Here is an 18,107-nt window from a genome sequence, read left to right as displayed (position 1 = left end):
CAAAAGTGTTAAGAATAGTTTTTTCTTGCAAGGAAGACAAACTGGCTGATGAAAATCAGTGGCTTTAGGTCACTCAGAAGTAATTAATCAAGAGATATTTGAATAAAAGTCATTAAATGGCTTATCACACAAGACATGATTAAGACATAATGATTATCAGTAAGCATAAATGTGGATAAATGGCCTAAAAATGCCAGTGACATTCAGTTAAATTGTAGGTACAACCCTTAGATACATTTCCCATCTGTATCTATATCTATACTGGCAATATAAGCTTGACTTTGGAAAATCACAAGCTATGTTGATATTTAAGTAGAGAATTATGTTTATTTATGTGCTTTAATTTAAATTAAATCAGACTTGGGACACCCGGGTGGCTCAGTCAGGTAAGTGTCCGACTTCAGTTCAGGTCGTGATCTCACAGTTGGTGAGTTAGAGCCCTGCGTCGGACTCTGTGCTGACAGCTCAGAGCCTGGAGCCTGCTTCAGATTCTGTGCCTCCCTCTCTCTCTGCCCCTCCCCCACTCGTGCTCTGTCTCTCTCTCTCTCTCTCTCTGTCTCTCTCTCTCTCTGTCTCTCTCCCCCCCCCCCCAAAGAATAAACATTAAAAAAAAAATTGCGGGGGGCGGGGCACCTGGGTGGCTCAGTCAGTTGAGCCTCCTACTTTGGCTCAGGTCATGATCTCACCATTCGTGAGTTCAAGCCCTGTGTCAGCCTCTGTGCTCAGAGCCCGGAACCTACTTTGGATTCTGTGTCTCCCTTCTCTCTCTCTGCCCCTCCCCTGCCTGCACTCTGTCTCTCTCCCTCTCTGTCAAAAATAAATAAACATTAAAAATTTTTTTTTAATTTTAAATTAAACCAGACTATTCATAGCATCATTGAATATGTTTGATCACACTTCTCTTTTAGCTTTTTTTAAATACAGAAAATGATTCCTTAACACTAGATTTGAAGTATTTGTGTTAGTCACAAACATTTCCAGTAGTTTTCAGAAAGTTATGTCTTCAGTACTGAATTCTCAAATGTTAGCAGGTGTTTGAGGCATTTAAATGAGAGGAATTTACCTTTTAGTACACATCCATCGTGGCTTAATTCCTTATCCACATAATGCCCAACCTCTTAATGATCAGTTCCACTTATCCATACATTTGGTGCCACAGACAAAACTAATCTGTTTAACTGGGTTTTTTTTCTTTCTTTGACCTGATGTTCCAGTATCACACTCATACAACAAAGAAGAAGAATGGCATTGTGGGAGAGGGAAGAAAAATAAGGATAGTCTGTTGAAACATGTCATGGTGGGGGGGAGGGTGACACACCTGAGTGACTCAATTGGTTGAGCATCCTACTTTGGCTCAGGTCATGATCTCGCCGTTCATGAGTTCGAGCCCCGTGTCAGCCTCTGTGCTGACAGCTCAGAGCCTGGAGCCTGCTTCGGATTCTGTGTCTCCCTGTCTCCCTATCTCTCTGCCCCTCCCCTGCTCATGCTCTGCCTCTCTCTCTGCTGAAACATGTCATGATTGTATAAACAACATAAGACAGAAGTCATCCAAAATTACACACAATCCTACCACCAACTGAAGCATTTAGCTGGAACCTCCTTATTTGCATCCTGTGGCCAATTTGTTCACAGACCTCTCTTCCTGGGCTACTACCGTGCTCTGATAAATTATCTGCACAAGGTTGTGCCCTCTCTAGATTTGAGCCTCTGTCTCTCTGTGATTATATTTCAACTGAGTTCTTGAATACCATCAGATAGCCCAGCGTTGACTGGATCTATCCAGGCTGCCCGTCCCAAAGTTGAGATTCATGAGCCTCTCTAGACCTGTGCATGTCCTGATTCCCATGGATCTCCATCTCTGGGGAAAGCTAGTACAAGAGAAGCAACACTGAAGTCAATATTCTGTGAGCCCATCCATGTTAGTCTAGTTGCACTTACAATATCAACAGTAGAGAAAAACCCCAGAAATCCCTTAGTTTGCTGGAGGTGCCTGAAGTTTTGCCCCCACATTTCCAATCTCTATGCCTTATCTGCCTATTTCAGTCAGACCTGATGTGGGTTCATGATCATTCTATCCCTTCAAATTGTTGGGGGATTTCACAACAATTAGAAGTTCAAGAAAAGGCAAGTCAACTGTATTGCTTATCTATCTTAGAAACGATCTCATTTCTAGAACTTGGATTCTGCTGTGTTCATTGGTTAAACCAAACCATAAATCCCAATGCCCTAGCTCAACCCTTTGGTCTCAGACATTATCTTAAATACCAGATTCTATTAAAGTTCTAAGATTTGCCTTCCATTTTTTCCAGGGGCTGCTGTCCAGTTTGACCCAGGCAAGTATTGCAGGCCCCACAAATCTGTCCCTAATGCCAGCCTTCTTCTCTCCTTAGGTCTAGGAGATCTGGGTTTATATCCTGGCTGTACCACTTGCTAGTTAATCTTGCAACCTACCTAACTTCTTGAATGCAGACTCATTAATGTGGACTATTAATAACCATTCTGACAACACGGTTTTATTTCTAAAATCATATATAAAATAACATAGCTGAAATGCCTACTTCAGGGCCTAGCACATCACTGGAGTTGAATAAATGGTATTTTTATGTTCCTGGTTACACATACCAACATTAATATGAGAGCACTTTCTAAAGGACCGATGTATACTCCTAAGCAAGGTTTTCTCAAACTGTAATATGTGAAAGAACTGATTATTAGGCTTGTTAAAACGTGGTTCCTGACTGTATTAGAAGTTTCATTTGGTAATTCTGCATGGAACGCAGGGACCTGCGCTTTAGAACACCATCCCCAGGGCCTTTTGATATGTGTGGCCATAGTGTGGATCAGGAGGTCACAGAGGGACAATTTCCTGCCTCACCAAGGGATAAGAGGGCCTAAAAAGGCAGTGATGGTCACAGACATTGGCAGTGGCTTTTATATGTCCACAGACATTGGCAATGGCGTTTGTATGTCCACTCCTTCCGTATTTCTTCAAATCCTCCCCACGCGTACTCCTCTGCTGTGCTATGCTTATGCTCTAAACACTGAACGCCTGGAACTGGCTGGAATTTCCCATTTCCTGCTGCATTACCCACATCTTTGGGTCCCATTGCTTGCTCCACCCCAGAGCAGGGTCCTGCCTTTCGAGCAATTCCTGGTCCTTCCAGGCCCCCTGACCTCACAAAAGCAGGTTCCGTGACCATTAGCCCCATGCATTTTGGGGCCACATTAATTGAATCCTTGGTGATGTGACCATTTGGGCCTGCATGAGTGCAAGTTAGAGAAAACAGTGCAGGCATATGTTTCCAATATTTTATACAACTTCCAGGACAAATAAGTGTCTGCTCTTTGTGGCAAAAATCAATCTGTTTTACTTATGGGGGTTCCATTTATAGCTACCTCTTTTCTATCATTGGGTCTGAATGGCTATTTAAACCTATTATTGGACTCTTTACCCACTCCTATGATGTCCTGTCCCTCTCTCAGATGCCAGCCCTGGGCACTCATCGGCCAACATCATTCTGCCGAGAGTCAGAAAATCTTTATTCTCATCACAGCTCAAGTGCTTTTCATTTTTGTGACCTTGAAGAAATTCTTTACCCTCTCAGAAAGTGTGTGTTCTCACATATAAATAGAAATACTGTATCATTGACTTGTCATAAGGATTAAATAGAGATGCAAAGTACTCAGGGGGGCTTGGAATATAGTTAAGTGCTTAATGAAAGCTCTTTCCTCCTTCCTCTTCACGGGGTAAGAGCCATGCCATACTCTGCTTTTATTTCCCACCTCTTAGAAGTTCTGTGTCCTCTTAGATTTAAGGAAAAGACATCTTTCCAATTAAAAGGAGGGCCAGAGTGCCTTGAGGAAGTAATTCAATTTGCTTGAGCTCATCTGTCCACGTGTACACTGGCAGGAAGAATACCGGCCCCAGAGGGACGACTGGGAAAATCAGCATGATTAACCTCTTCCAAAGACCCCAACCAAGTACCAGGTCACAGTAGGTGCTCAATAAATGTTAACTCCACCCCTGATCCCCAGAGGCCAGAGCTCTAACTCTGCCTACCATTCCCACCATGATGTCCCATGCTTTCCAAACAAAATTAAATTTCCCTTCCTTCTGTGCAGCAGCTGAAGGAGGTATTTGGAGAAAAGCAATCTGGTGAAACAAATGTGTAGCATGTTATCAGTCAAGTTCTTTTACCCTCCCAGGGGTATAAGCATTGTAAGAGAGGAACTCGTTTGCCCAAAGAAAGCTACCACTGGAGATACCGCCAGGCATGCAAGGAAGGGACATCTTGACAGTTCAGTCCAAAGGTTCTCCTTCCTCATCTCCTACTTCCCCCTACATCGTATGCTCCAGGTACATGATTCTGCTCTGGCCTGGGCAAGCCCACTCCTCACCCAAGACCAAACTTTGTTCTAGTTTCCTTGGTTCTGACAAAGCTGGTCTCAATTTCTGCTTTCCTGGGAAGCTGCTCAATACACAAAACAAAACAAGTTAAAAAAACAAATAGTAAGGTCAGTTCCTTGCCTGAGGGTCAACAGAAAGCAGGGTGGGGTGTTACTTCCCAGTAGGCCCGAAGTTGGAGAACATAATACCCAGTTAATACTCCTCTGACTCACCAAATACTTTTTATAGTTTACAAGTAAACACTCACGTTGAACCACATGGTATGTGGTTCACGCAAACCTGAGTGCCTGCTCAACTGTATAAAGGAAAGAACACATGGATGAACAGCTGATAAATACTTCTAGTTTGTTCATGTGCAGCAAAAGTAAGCCTGTAGAGCAGGCAGAGGAAAAACAGCATAAGTGGGCCTTCCCACAGTTTGACTCAAATTGACTTTTTTAAAGTTTATTTATTTCTTTTGAGAGAGAGTGTGTGAACAGGGGAGGGACGGGACGGGGGTGGTGGTGGGGGGAAGAGAGAGAGAATCCCAAGCAGGCTCCATGCTGTCAGCACAGTGCCCAATGGACTCGATCCCACAAACCACAAGATCATGACCTGAGCCAAAATCAAGAGTCTGACGCCCAACTGACTGAACCACCCAGGTGCCCCTCAGATTGATTTTAATTTGAAAGAGAAGGCTAGATTTCCTTTAAATATTTCATATATATGGATACATAGATGATTAGACAGATGACAGACAGACAGGGGATATACATAAAAACAGTAACAGAGAGATATACAGACACAGGGACGGAGAGAGAGAGAGAGACAGAAAGAGAGAGAGATTTGCAGACTGAAAGATCCAAACCACTTTGTTCTTCCTGATGTTGTTTACCTTACCTGAAATGCCCTCCCTCTTCACTCCCACATGCTCAGAGTGCAGTTATCGTTCAAATCCTGGAGTAAGAAGTCGTGGAGATAAATACTGTGCCAACTTGGAAATAAGATTAAGTTACAGCACTTCTTTTAAATTACGTAATTTCACTAATTAACTTCCTGCCTCTCCGTGCTCTATGTTAGATAAGATGCCATCACTGCAAGCTCTCCATGATCTGGCCCACTGCACCAACAGTCTCCTTTCCATGCCACCCCCTCCTCAAGGCTTCCCACCAGGGGCAGTGTTCACCTTGCTACCACATCAACCACCCTCACCTGCACAGTGGTGAAGCCCACAAAGGTATCACCAGGTAGCTGCTAGTGCAGTGAAAAGAACACAGTTCTGAAACTTAGCACCCTACGTTTGGACACTGGCTTCTTCCTTTACAAGCTGAGTGACCTGGGACACATTATTTAATCTCTCTGAGTCTCAGATTCCTTACTTGTAAAATGTGGGCAAAAATAATAATCCCTACTTTGTGGGGATGATATGAGACTTGAATCACATCATTTATTTGAACACAGTGCTTAGAAGTATCCCAAACCATGAAGGGTCTCAATTTTACCTACTTGCAAGCAAACAGGCACACTCACCACAGGTTCAAGGATGCCAACCTAAGATACGAAACTCCTGGGGCAGAGACAAAGGACTCTATTACTCACAGCAACAGTAGCACCCAGACTGTCATTGATTGAGCCCATTCCCCGTGCCCCAGCTTCTACAGGTGATGCAAAGGCCTGACAACACATAACGCAGTGAGCTGCATTACAGGAGGGGAAACCAGAGCTTAGGGAACCTGATGTTTTATAATGGGCAGAATCCTGCCTGATCTGTGTCCTGGAGGGAGACATTATCTTTGTAACACTGGAGGGTAAGTTAATTTGCCTTATGTCCCAGAGGGAGATGTTATTTCTGTCTTCCAAGGTGTTCTCTACACAAATACCCTTGAAAAGATAGTCTGGAATAAAAGAGCATCCTGTGCCTCACTCGCAGAACATGGAGAAATACAACTGACCCCTCCAGAGTTGTTTCCCATTGAGACATACCTTGGTAAATCTCCACTTGCTTCCCTTTTTTTGGTCTTGCTCTTGCTAAATCTCCCGCCTGAGATTTTCCTCTTCTTCCCTCCAGAGATCCAAAGACCTTGCTTCATTCAAGCACAAGTTAAATAACCCCTTCCTTGAAGAGCTTTTTCCAAATACTCCAGCATTATAAATTTCTCAGAATCCCCTCTTCTATTTGTGGTCTGTGTCATAAAAACAAGCCATTCTTTAATTTTCTAACTGCTCCAATAAAATTCAATACTCATCCCACCTATTTTTTTCTCAACTCCAAGTTCAGGAATATACTGTAGGGGGTTGCAGTAGACGCTGATGGGGCCCCACCTATAGCCCCCTGAGCATTCTGGGTATATATCAACCTAACTGGTCACTTCCTGAGGGAGTGACTGGAGTATGCATCTGGAAACCTGAAGTGCTAGAGAAGTCAAGTTCCACTCCCAATAGCCCACCACCAATGAGGGGTGCAAGGTGGTGTATAAATACCCCAACTCCCTTGCTCCTCAGGTAGATGCATGTCCTACACTGCCTCCTGGAATTCCAATGGGGCATTAAGCTCCAGTTACCCTCAGTACAACCTGGCTTCATGACACCATTTTGTGGGTGCCCTCCACTCTGTCTCTTGCTTCTTCATGCCCTTCCATTGTTTTCTGAGAGTACCAGCCCCCCAATAATCTACTTGCAATAAATCTTCATCTCAGGGTCATTTTCCAAGGGAACACAAACCAAAAGGGCATCAACAAATGACGATTCTTGAATCACACCTTGAAATTATTAAATATTCATTGACATACAGCTTTCAGTCAAAACCACTGTCATATTTATTATGAGGCACCAACTCCAATAATATCATAAATATTTAAAAGTCATCCTTATGTTTCTAAAGAATAAAATAATCATATTTAATTATGATATCACTAGAATAAAATTTGGAACCAAATCAATCTATATGTGAAAGTGGCAGGAATATCTCTAGTTGAGAAGAGGCACTTGGCCCCAGAATACACCTGAAATGGTTCCAAGCATCTTGGCAATGACTTAGAGGTGCCCTTCTGGCAGTCCTCTGTGGAATGCGATAAGATTGGAGACACTTCAAGAATTCTCTTCATGGCAGTCAAGTGCTACAGGAAAGGTTGACAGGGTCAACTGGCTCTTTGCCAGGGACTTCTCCTGCTCCCGGTACATCCTCATACATAACCCTGGGCTTTATGATGACATCAAATTCAGATTGAGAAAATGTCCCCCATCCCCTATCATGATGCCATGAAGTGCTGACTTGTTTTCCTGATGGTCAAAATGTATGGGTTCCTGGCTTGTAACGATTAAAAGGGTCAGGTTAACGAGCATGTGGTGGTCCCCAGTAAGGTATGAGAGGAGTCAAAGTCCTTTGGGCATTTAGGACAGAGACACTGTACTGGGAGAGTAAGAGCAGCCTCAGAATGAAAAACAGCATTAAATGTTTGAAAGGCATGGCGACGAGGCAACAAGAGTATCTGCCATTACTCTGGACACAGAGCTCAGTCCTTCCCCATCACATGTAGATTGGCACCAGTCCAAAAGGCTGTTTCCAGCATGGAATGCAACACAGAATCCATTCTCAGAATAGAGCATGGAACATAACCCCTGAATCCTTCCCTTGCAGCTGCCCTGGGACCTGGCAGGATTCATGCCACTTGACCACATAACCTGTTACAAAACAGCTATGGGAGGGGACCTTGACAAAGAGCCCAGTTATCTTATCCTGTTGACTTATGTAGACACTCTTGTTGTGTTCGTCCCAAAGGAGAAACTAAAGTAACAGGAAAAGGAAAGTCTTCCTTGCCAAGACCCTAGAGATCAAGTAACTAGTGTCAGGTAATCCAAGAAGACACAGAAAGCAGTGGGAAAATAGACGAGCACCTACCGCACTATTACTGTTACAGTCAGGAAGTTCAGTTTAAGAACAGGTCAGTTAAAGTGTGACTCTATGAGTCAGAGGCCCCAGTGTGTGAAACCAAAATCCTTCACACTCTGGGTACTGCTCCAGACCCAGATCCACCCTGAGCACCACAACAGGACCAGAGACAGTGAGGACTGGAACCAGGTGGGCCACGTGAGAGCTACAAAGAAAGAGACCACACTCGTATTAAGCTTGCTGGAGAGAATGATCGGTGCGTTTAACAGAACGTGGGTGCACTCTGCAAATAGTGACTATTTTAAGGAATTTGAAAGGTAAAGGGTAATTAAGTCTCAGCGTGAGCGTCACATCTGAGCTCACCTAAGGGGAAAGAAATCTCCCACAATCTCAGAGCAAGACTGTCTGGGAGTGGGTTACATGCCCCAAACGTAGAGAAGATGTTCCCTGGTGCCACACCACTAGCGGGACTGTGTCAGCCTGAGTCTGGAAGTCCTCATTTCCAGCTGTAAGCCTCCTATGATGGCCTTGCCCTGGCCCTTCCATCTCATAAATGCGAGTGTGTGGAGGGGGTGACGGGTGGAGAGAGCTTTGGCCAGGCAAAACCACCCAACACTTCCCGGATGCCAGGAGGAAAGCTTTCGCTCCCTCTGCCCACCGTGACATTCACAGCCTCCATCACGGTGTTAGGGCAGCCCAGATCATGCCTTTGGCCAACCCATCCACATTTTCTCCCTGTACTCTGAAACTGTCACTGATGAGCTGCTTTTGAACTTGGTGGTGTAGGAGAGCTCCTAGCCAGACGCTTCCACTGTTCCATCCATGCGCGTCTTTGTCGTCTCTAAGGCTGCCTGGTCCCTAAAGCTATTCACTCTTCTCTCTGCAGATACAGTCAGACTACACTGCCCAGAGTGTCTTAGAGTCACATGTGGCTAAGTCACAAGAACAACAGTCACACAAAAGAAGGGTCAGCGTAGAATAGAAAACAGAGGCTGGTTAGACGACTGTTAGCATCTATCTGATTTCACAGGGCACTTTCAAACTTCCACACCTTTCCGAAAGTACATCCAGATATGCTGTCTCATGTTCCAACCAATAACTCTGAAAAATAGGAAAGGAAAGAAGCTGGTACCCTATTTACAGACAGGAAAGCAGAGGCAGGAAAAATCACTGATCAACCCAGGATTATAAAGTAATAGAGGCCAGGCTGCAGGCAGAACTCTGCTGTCCTGACAACTGACTTTTGTCTTACTCATGCTCACCATGTTATATTCAGTTTCTCCTAAAAATTCCCCATTAATGGTCAGCTTTATTATATTCATTCTTAAATTAAAAAAAATTTTTTTAACTTTATTCATTTTTGAGAGACAGAGAGAGACAGAGCATGGGCGGGGCAGGGGCAGAGAGAGAGAGAGGGAGACACAGAATCTGAAGCAGGCTCCAGGCTCTGAGCTGTCAGCACACAGCCCAACGTGCAGAGCCCGACGTGGGGCTCGAACTCACGAACTGCAAGATCATGACCTGAGCTGAAGTTGGACGCTCAACCGACAGAGCCACCCAGGTGCTCCTCGTTCTTAAATTTTAATAATGTGGGCCACTGCATCTTATTTTATTCTACCTGTAATTACATAAAATGATACAAATAAAAAGAAGGCTTACACTCCCCAAAATATGTACCTAGGAGCTTTGAGGGAACATAACTTTAATCCTTTTAGGCAGAGCTTACGTTTACACATAATCCTTTATACAACGGCTACAGATGCTAAGAGGTTAGGGTTCACTGCAAGCGTACGTGTGATTCGGGTCCCAGCCCACGGTGTCCTTTTATCTGCCAAAGCCACCACTCCTTCCCTGAGGAACACTGAAACAAACACTTGACTGAATTCCCCCTCCAACTCAGTCACCTGTCACATATTCTCAAACCAACGAGCACCTCACGAGGCTACGTATTGGTGAAGATGTGTAGAAATCGGAGCCCTCCTGTTTTGCTACTGGTGCGAATGTAGAAGGGTGCAGCTGCTCCGGAAAATGGTCTGGCAGCTCCACAAAAAGTCAGACACAGGGCGCCTGGGTGGCGCAGTCGGTTAAGCGTCCGACTTCAGCCAGGTCGCGATCTCGCGGTCCGTGAGTTCGAGCCCCGCGTCGGGCTCTGGGCTGATGGCTCAGAGCCTGGAGCCTGCTTCTGATTCTGTGTCTCCCTCTCCCTCTGACCCTCCCCCGTTCATGCTCTGTCTCTCTCTGTCCCAAAAATAAATAAAAAACGTTGAAAAAAAATTTAAAAAAAAAAAAAAAAAAAAAAAAGTCAGACACAGAGTTACCATGTGACCCAACAATCCCACTCCTAGGTACACACCCAAGAACAATGAAAACATGTCCACACAAGAGCTCGAACACAAATGCTCACGGCTGCATGATTCATAAGGGCCGACCAAACAGTCATCAACTACTGAATGGATAAACAAAATGGGGTCTGTCCACACAATGGAATGCTAGTCGTTAAGAAACAGGAGTAAGGTGCTGACAAGCTACAACACGGATGAACCTTGGAAACACGATGCTGAGGGAAGAAGCCAGACACAAAGGAACAAAGATTATATGATTCTGTTTATACAAAATGTGCAGAACAGTCAAATCCAGAGAGACGGAAAGTAGATTAGTGGTTGCCAGGGGCCTAGAAGAATGGAGAGATGGGGGAGGTGATGGCTAATGGGTATGCAGTTTCTATCTGAGGGATGATAAAATTGTTCTAAAAGTAGATTATGGTGATGGTTGATTAACTCTCTAAATAATGAATGTCAAATGCTTATAATAATACATGGCATGTGATTAGCACTATAAAGGCTATTAAAATAATGTCACAATATAATATTATTTCAATAATTATTACCCTTATAATAATAATTATTATTATATTTACTACTATGAATAATAATCCCCTGCCCTCCAAGTATAGTTTCCCTTAGTGTGGATCAACAGAGTGGGGCCCATGGTCCAAATATGACCGAGGGTTAGCAGCGTTTATTCTCCCGGCTTGTGTACACAGTTAGATTTCAAGAAAAATTATGTTGTTTAGAAAATAGGATTTGCCTCAGAACACTATTTGTAGGTCTTTGATAATAACCCACATTATAAGTTCTACTACTCTGAAAATGAAATCAATGTAACACAGAGCTGCCCACACCCCAAATGCCAACCTACCTGACCACTTAGAAGCCTCATGTTAGCACCTCTTTCCAAACTGGTTTCAATCTGTCACATATCTGCTACCACAACGGAACATTCTTCAGTCTCCTGAGATAATATGGTAATTGATGCTTGCATTTTTAAAGTGGATCGGGATTTTTTTAATACCAAAAAAAAAAAAAACAAAACAAAAACAGTGTTGGGAGCAAGGGAGGCCACTAGGAAGGGAGAGACACAGAGACAGAGAAAAACAAAGAGAGATGAAAGACATGGAGACGAGAGACAGAGAGATCAAACCTATGGAGAAAGAACTCACATGGGGCCCAATTTCTTTCACACATCCATGAATCCCCCTCGCACATGGGGCTCACACAACCTTCAAAGTGAGCTTTCCCCATGCTGTGTGGGAGAGATCAGCATTAAGACAACTGGATGTAAACTTTCCAGAAGAAAAGAAAAACAGGCACAAAAGAACACAAGCCTTTTTGCCTTTTCCAAGGAATCAAAAAATGACTCAAGAACAGCACGTCAAAATCAAAGATGACAGCAGTTTCAAAGCTTCTCCATAAGATCAAAGGCAGAGGAAGGGGAAAGAAGACAGAATCTGAGACAGTGGGGAGAAGGGTCCTCGTAGCCAGTGCGAAGCCATAATAACCATTATCTCCAATAAGTTAACTTCACCCTTGACAGTCAGCTGTAGGGCTCTCCCAGGGAGCTTTGTGGAAAGGTCAGTAACAGAAACAAAAATGAGGCATTTTAGCAAAAACACTGAAATCAAATTCTACTGGCAGAAGTCTTCCAGGACATCACCTTGCCCTCTCTCCCCTAAAAAGACTGTCTTGCTGGACCTCACATACTTTATTTTTTGTAACATTTATTTATTTATTTATTTATTTATTTATTTGGGGAGGGGGGTGCAGAAAGAGAGGGAGAAAGGATCCCAGGCGGGCTGCGCACTGTCAGCACAGAGCCAGACGCAGGGCTCAAACCCATGAACCACGAGATCATGACCTAACCAAAACCAAGAGTTGGTTGCTTACCCAACTGAGCCACCCAGGTGCCCCGTGGACCTCACATATTTTAAACTGAATTTGAGTAAAGTGCCCCAGAATCCAGTAACAGTTTCAGTTAGATCACACAGGAATTGTTTTCAAGTCAATATATTTATCCTTGTAGCATTTAAAAATGTGACTTTCCTACAACCTTCCCCAAGTGAGGGAAAGAAGCATGAATGCTAGTGAAATGTTTATTTTCGTGATTTGAGGACTGATCTCAGTATAATTGGTCAGAAACCACCTCTCCCTCATTCTGTTGCCATTATAAAATACTTCTCTCTCAATTTAACTCTTGTTCTCCCCAATACTGTGCTGCATAACACTTGAGTGTGGTAGTGGAATGGATTCCACATGATTAGTTCTACGTAATTGAGCAATAAGGCCTCGTTATGCATGAAAGTCATTGGGCCTCTCACATAGGAACAACTCGAGAACAATGATGCATTGTTCCCACTAACTGTGCAAAGCATTCCCTGTAGGACTGTGTGTTCTTTTGCTTGGGAAACAGCATTTCCAAATGACGACCGGAGCACTGTTTGAGGGAATATTTCCTCTAAAGCAATCTCCTTCCCAGAACATTCTCCCGGTTCCTCGTTTCCGAGGGGTTATGAGAGAGCAGATCGATAGCAGTTGAGAATATAGTATAGTCCCTGGCACATCATAGGTGTCCAGTAAAAAGCGGTTTTAAAATGATCTTTAGAAAACTTGCTGACACCGTTCTTTCAGAGAGAAAACGCAAGCCATGCATACCTCTAACCTCACCGTCTCCTCGCCTCTATCTTTCCTGTATATAAAATAGATGTTTCCCACTGCCTTCAGGACAACCACATGTTCCTGAAAATAGCTCTAGATACTTGAATGGCAGTTTCCACCTAAATAGAAAACTTCATTATTTTTTTAAATTTTTTTTAACGTTTATTCATTTTTGAGAGACAGACAGAGACCGAGCATGAGGGGGGAAGGGGCAGAGAGAGAGGGAGACACAGAATCTGAAACAGGCTCCAGGCTCTGAGCTGTCAGCACAGACCCCGATGCGGGGCTCGAACCCACAAACTGCAAGATCATGACCTGAGCCGAAGTCGGATGCTCAACTGACTGAGCCACCCAGGTGCCCCAAACTTCATTATTAAAATGCAGGCCCAGAGTATGCTAGCCTAGAACAACACACACACACACACACACACACACACACACACACACACACACACACACTTCAACAAATACATAAATCCAAAGCAACCTTGTAAAGTGTTTGCACTTTTTGTAATGTATTGAATGTTGTCAGATCACACCAAGCCTTTGACTTTATCGATACCTGAACACTACCTACATGTATCTTTGCCTTCTTCAAAAAGGTTATAAGGACAATCTGCAAATCTGTAAATGAGCAAATAAGTGTGCATATAGTTCAGTGAGCATTTCTTTATTTATTCTGTATTGTTACACTCAGGCTATTTCTATAAAGTGCATCCAAGTTTGCCAAATCTCAAGCATTAACTTTTCATCTATGTTTTCCCTAAATGTTTTGTTCTAATGTTTGTTCCTCTGAAACAGGTTAAAGAGTTTAAAAAAAAAAAACTGGCTGATTTTTAATGCAACCAGCTTCACAAAAAACAGATGGTGTATAACCTGGCTAATTAGATAACAGAGGGAGAATCTCATTCCCTAAATAAAACTGTCTTTTGAGTAAACCTTCCACATATCACTTAAACTAGCCATAAAAATGAGTCTTTGGGGAAAGGTTTTCCCCACCAATGTCATCAATCATGTCATTTCCCTTCTTTCTCTCATTCCCCTTCTGCCCTCATACCGTTTCTTCCCGTGTTTATCTACCTAGAGAAATAGGAGCTAAGGCAGAAGGCTAAGAGTAGATAGGCAATTACTCTTACCTAAGCACAGGAACACCCAAACGCTGAAAACTTTGCCAAATGAATGTTTTTCAGTGCCAAGCAAGTCCACGGGATGTATTTGTGTTAAATGTTGCAGTCTCGCATAGCTAAGAGAACGGACTCTGAACGACCATGCCGAGAAACCAAATTCAAGACTCCTTCTATACTTTGATCCATGCTCCCCTAAATGCCAATCACCCACAAAGCACACCCGGAGGAGAAGCATCAGCTGGGCCCTGCACCACACCCTCTCTGAAATAATAGAGGCAGATCACCCAGACCAACTCTTTAGTTCACTGCATCTCTGCATGAAAGTCACCTCCAAAGGCTGTCTGAGATCCCCAACCTACCCATTCATGCGGGACAGGCTACGGCAACTTATTTTCCAAGATTCTCCTATGGACAATTACACCAAATACCACCGCCAGAAACACATACCCACACATGCACACAAGCGCATTTCATTTTCTGAAACAGGGTGTGAGCCAACAATGAAAGGAAGAATCATTTCCAGGAGCAGTTTTGTAGACCACAGTGCATAGTTTTCTTCCTTTCCCGCCTGTCTGGGCTGGCTGGAAAGAAAAAGGTGTCAACTTCTGAGCCACAAGTCCCTTAAACCCTCTACCTTTCATCACACCAAGAGAAACACTGAAAAATACAGCTCCAGTAAGGATTTAATTAAATTCCCAGCACAGGGCTCTGGGTTGTTTTTTTGTTGTTGTTTTTTGTTTTCTATTGTTTTTCCCCATTGTAATCTGGAGAAAATAGTTTCTTCTATTGCTTAACATTGATGACTCCTTCTGACTCCAGATTCTCTTCTCTCTTCAGACTGACAGCACACGGCAGGCATAAACCTTGAGTTCTTCATCCATTCAGCTCTGGCTTCCAGGACAGTGCTGAGCCGAGTTTGTGCTCCTGGATTGTTTCTTTCTTTAAGCGTTGTGTTGTTAATCAGTTGAAGGCCCCCACACGCCCCTTCTTCTACACTCATTTACACAAACACTGAGGTCACTGCCTGCTCTAGCTACTCTTACCTTGCCTGTGTTCAGGGCTTGCTTTTCCTAGATTGTAACAAGGGATTGCAATGCCTGCCTGGGGGTAAGGGTTGAACTCATTTTGTTAAGGCTCTGTGACTGACCTTGTTCATTAAGTCCATGCACAGTCACCTACTTAATAAGGTCCCGATCACATTTGGGGGAAGAGGTTGCCGCAGTGGCATAACTACTGAATTTCCCCAAATCTGTACGTAAAAATGGACAGAACAACCAGACAGCAAAACCACGCATGTATTCACTGCAAACTCCAGGGACACCATATATCCATGAACCACAAACTACAAGGCTTGAGCATCACTGTCTTTGTGGGGGGAAGCCAAGGAAAACATCAGGGATTCTGGCAGACCTAGAAACAGAAGAAACCCAACAGAGCCAGTAGATTTTCCCTAGCAAGCATGGTGGGCCAATTTGAGAAAAGCAGCTGGAATTGACAAAAGTGCTGTTCGACTCGGTAACAAATGAGTGCAAGATCTCCATGCAAGTGTGAAGGGGCTGGGGCAGCCTGGCCCACACACACTCTTGAAGCTGACCCACCAGGTTCCCTCCCTTCAGGCCAGGGCCCCCACACAGGGAGTGGGCTCCAAATTCAGCAGGACAGGGATAATAGAGACAGAAAAGAGTGACCAGCTAACTCATAATTTTCTTTAATTGACATAAAAACAACAGGACAGGGAGATCTATGAAGTTATAAACTATGCTGAATACAGCTACTTTTAAAAGTTGAGGAAAACTAATTTCATGTGAAAATGAATAACAAAAAAGGATCATAAGTAAATTTGATTTAAATTGATTATAAGGAAGGAGAATATGGAGAATAACATTCCCACAGACAAGCAGAGCAGGACAGCAAATACGTCCTCATAAACACTTGAGAACTACAATTTGCTATCTGACACAGAGCTAGAAGACACTGATAAAAATGGGACAAAACATGAAAGTACAACATAAGTCAGAAACAAAACCTCTCAGAAAGCAGATGGCAGAACTCAAGACAACTACCAATAAGAAAAAATTTTTCACAAGTAAAGAAAAAAATGGAAAAAACACAAGAGAATAAACAAATAAATGATGACTTGTAAGAAATAAAGGATAAAAGTGAAATTTTCAAACTCAAAAAATCTGAAGAGATAAAAGGATTTGACCGAATGTGACAAATACTTAAATAGCAAAGAAGATCCAACAATGTTGACAATAAAAACCCCTGAAGAAGAAAGCCAGAACAAGGCAACAGATACTAGAAATCATAATTCAAGGAAATTTTTCACAATAAAGATTTGAAATGATGTATCAAAACAGCAAGGAATATCCCTGAAAATACTGACTCTGAATAACCAACTGAAGATACTATCCTATAAAATTGCTGTATTTTGAGGAAAAAGAAAAGAATCCTATAGGTTTACAGGAAAAATAAAACAGAAAGTGACATATAATGGAAATAAAAACAGACTTTGACAGCAAGGCTTTATTCCAATAAAACTAGAGTAATAGAATTAAGATACTCAAGGAAGATCACCAAAGCTGACATCAACATAAGGCTGCTGGTAAACATTCAATAGAGAATTTCTTTCTTTTTTTTTTTTTTAATGTTTATTTATTTTTGAGAGACAGAGACAGAGAATGAGAGGGGGAGGGGCAGACAGAGAGGGAGACACAGAAGCCGAAACAGGCTTCAGGCTCCCAACTGTCAGCATAGAGCCCGATACAGGGCTCGAACCCACGAACCAGGAGATCATGACCTGAGCCAAAGTCAGACACTTAACCGACTGAGCCACCCAGGTGCCCCTCGATACAGAATTCCTTCTCTACAAAAACATGTTGAGAGTTGAAAGGGAGAGAGCAAACCTTACAATATGACTTCAAAGATCTCATATCACAGTCAATATCAAGAAAGCCATCGATGACAGTGAGGGAGGTCAAGGTGAGGCAAGAGTCGACAGGAAGAGGCTCTCACCAGCCATAAATGAGACAACATGAACCAGAGTAAGGACGAAGATGGCAAAGGATGGAAACCTATCTGTTTAAAACCAGGAGTTCACAGTTAAATTTTTAAAAATTAATTGATCACTTTCTGATGGTTGTAAGAAAACAATCCATGACCTTGAAAACTGATAAAGCTGAAGAATCGAGCATTTTTCCTGCCCTTCCTATATGAGCTATACTGCTGTGCAATCAGAGGATAGATGAGAACAAGGCACTCTTTATGAGGTTTCTATGGGCAATAAATGAAAAAATGAATGGACTTGGCATGTTAACATCTGCTTCCACCTCCCTCCCTCTCTCTCTCTCTCTCTCTCTCACACACACACACACATACACACACACACACACGAAATCAATCAAAGTCAGATATCATTGTGGCTTCTGAGAATAGAACTCAATAGCACATATAGTCTTGCCAAACAGACCGAATGTGGGTCTGATCAGTCTCTGTATCCAGCTGCAGGAAATATAGACAATGGAGGAAAACACTAATCTTCACTATGAGTAAAGCTATCGGCCACATCCAGACTTTGGGAAATGCAACGGGTCCAACAACCCAGGTTCCCTGGCAGGTAGAGTGTAAGGAACAGCAGTGGCAAAAAGGAGTAGAGGAGAAAATTGTAGATTAAAAGCAATTTAAAAGACATCAAATTATAAAAGTAGACAAGA

General features: G+C 43.1%; 1 long non-coding RNA gene across 2 annotated transcripts in view; it reads right to left on the bottom strand.

Moving 5' to 3' along the window:
- LOC145713641 (uncharacterized) overlaps positions 1 to 18,107 on the bottom strand; it is a 362,598-nt gene that overhangs the window by 238,071 nt on the left and 106,420 nt on the right. The gene's annotated exons all lie outside the window — the stretch shown is intronic.

This window comes from Panthera onca, chromosome X, assembly GCF_046562875.1.
Source record: "Panthera onca isolate mPanOnc1 chromosome X, mPanOnc1 haplotype 2, whole genome shotgun sequence".
Classification (NCBI taxonomy): Eukaryota; Metazoa; Chordata; class Mammalia; order Carnivora; family Felidae; genus Panthera; species Panthera onca.
The sequence above is the reverse complement of the archived record's forward strand: the minus strand, read 5'-3'. Positions and strand labels throughout refer to the sequence as shown.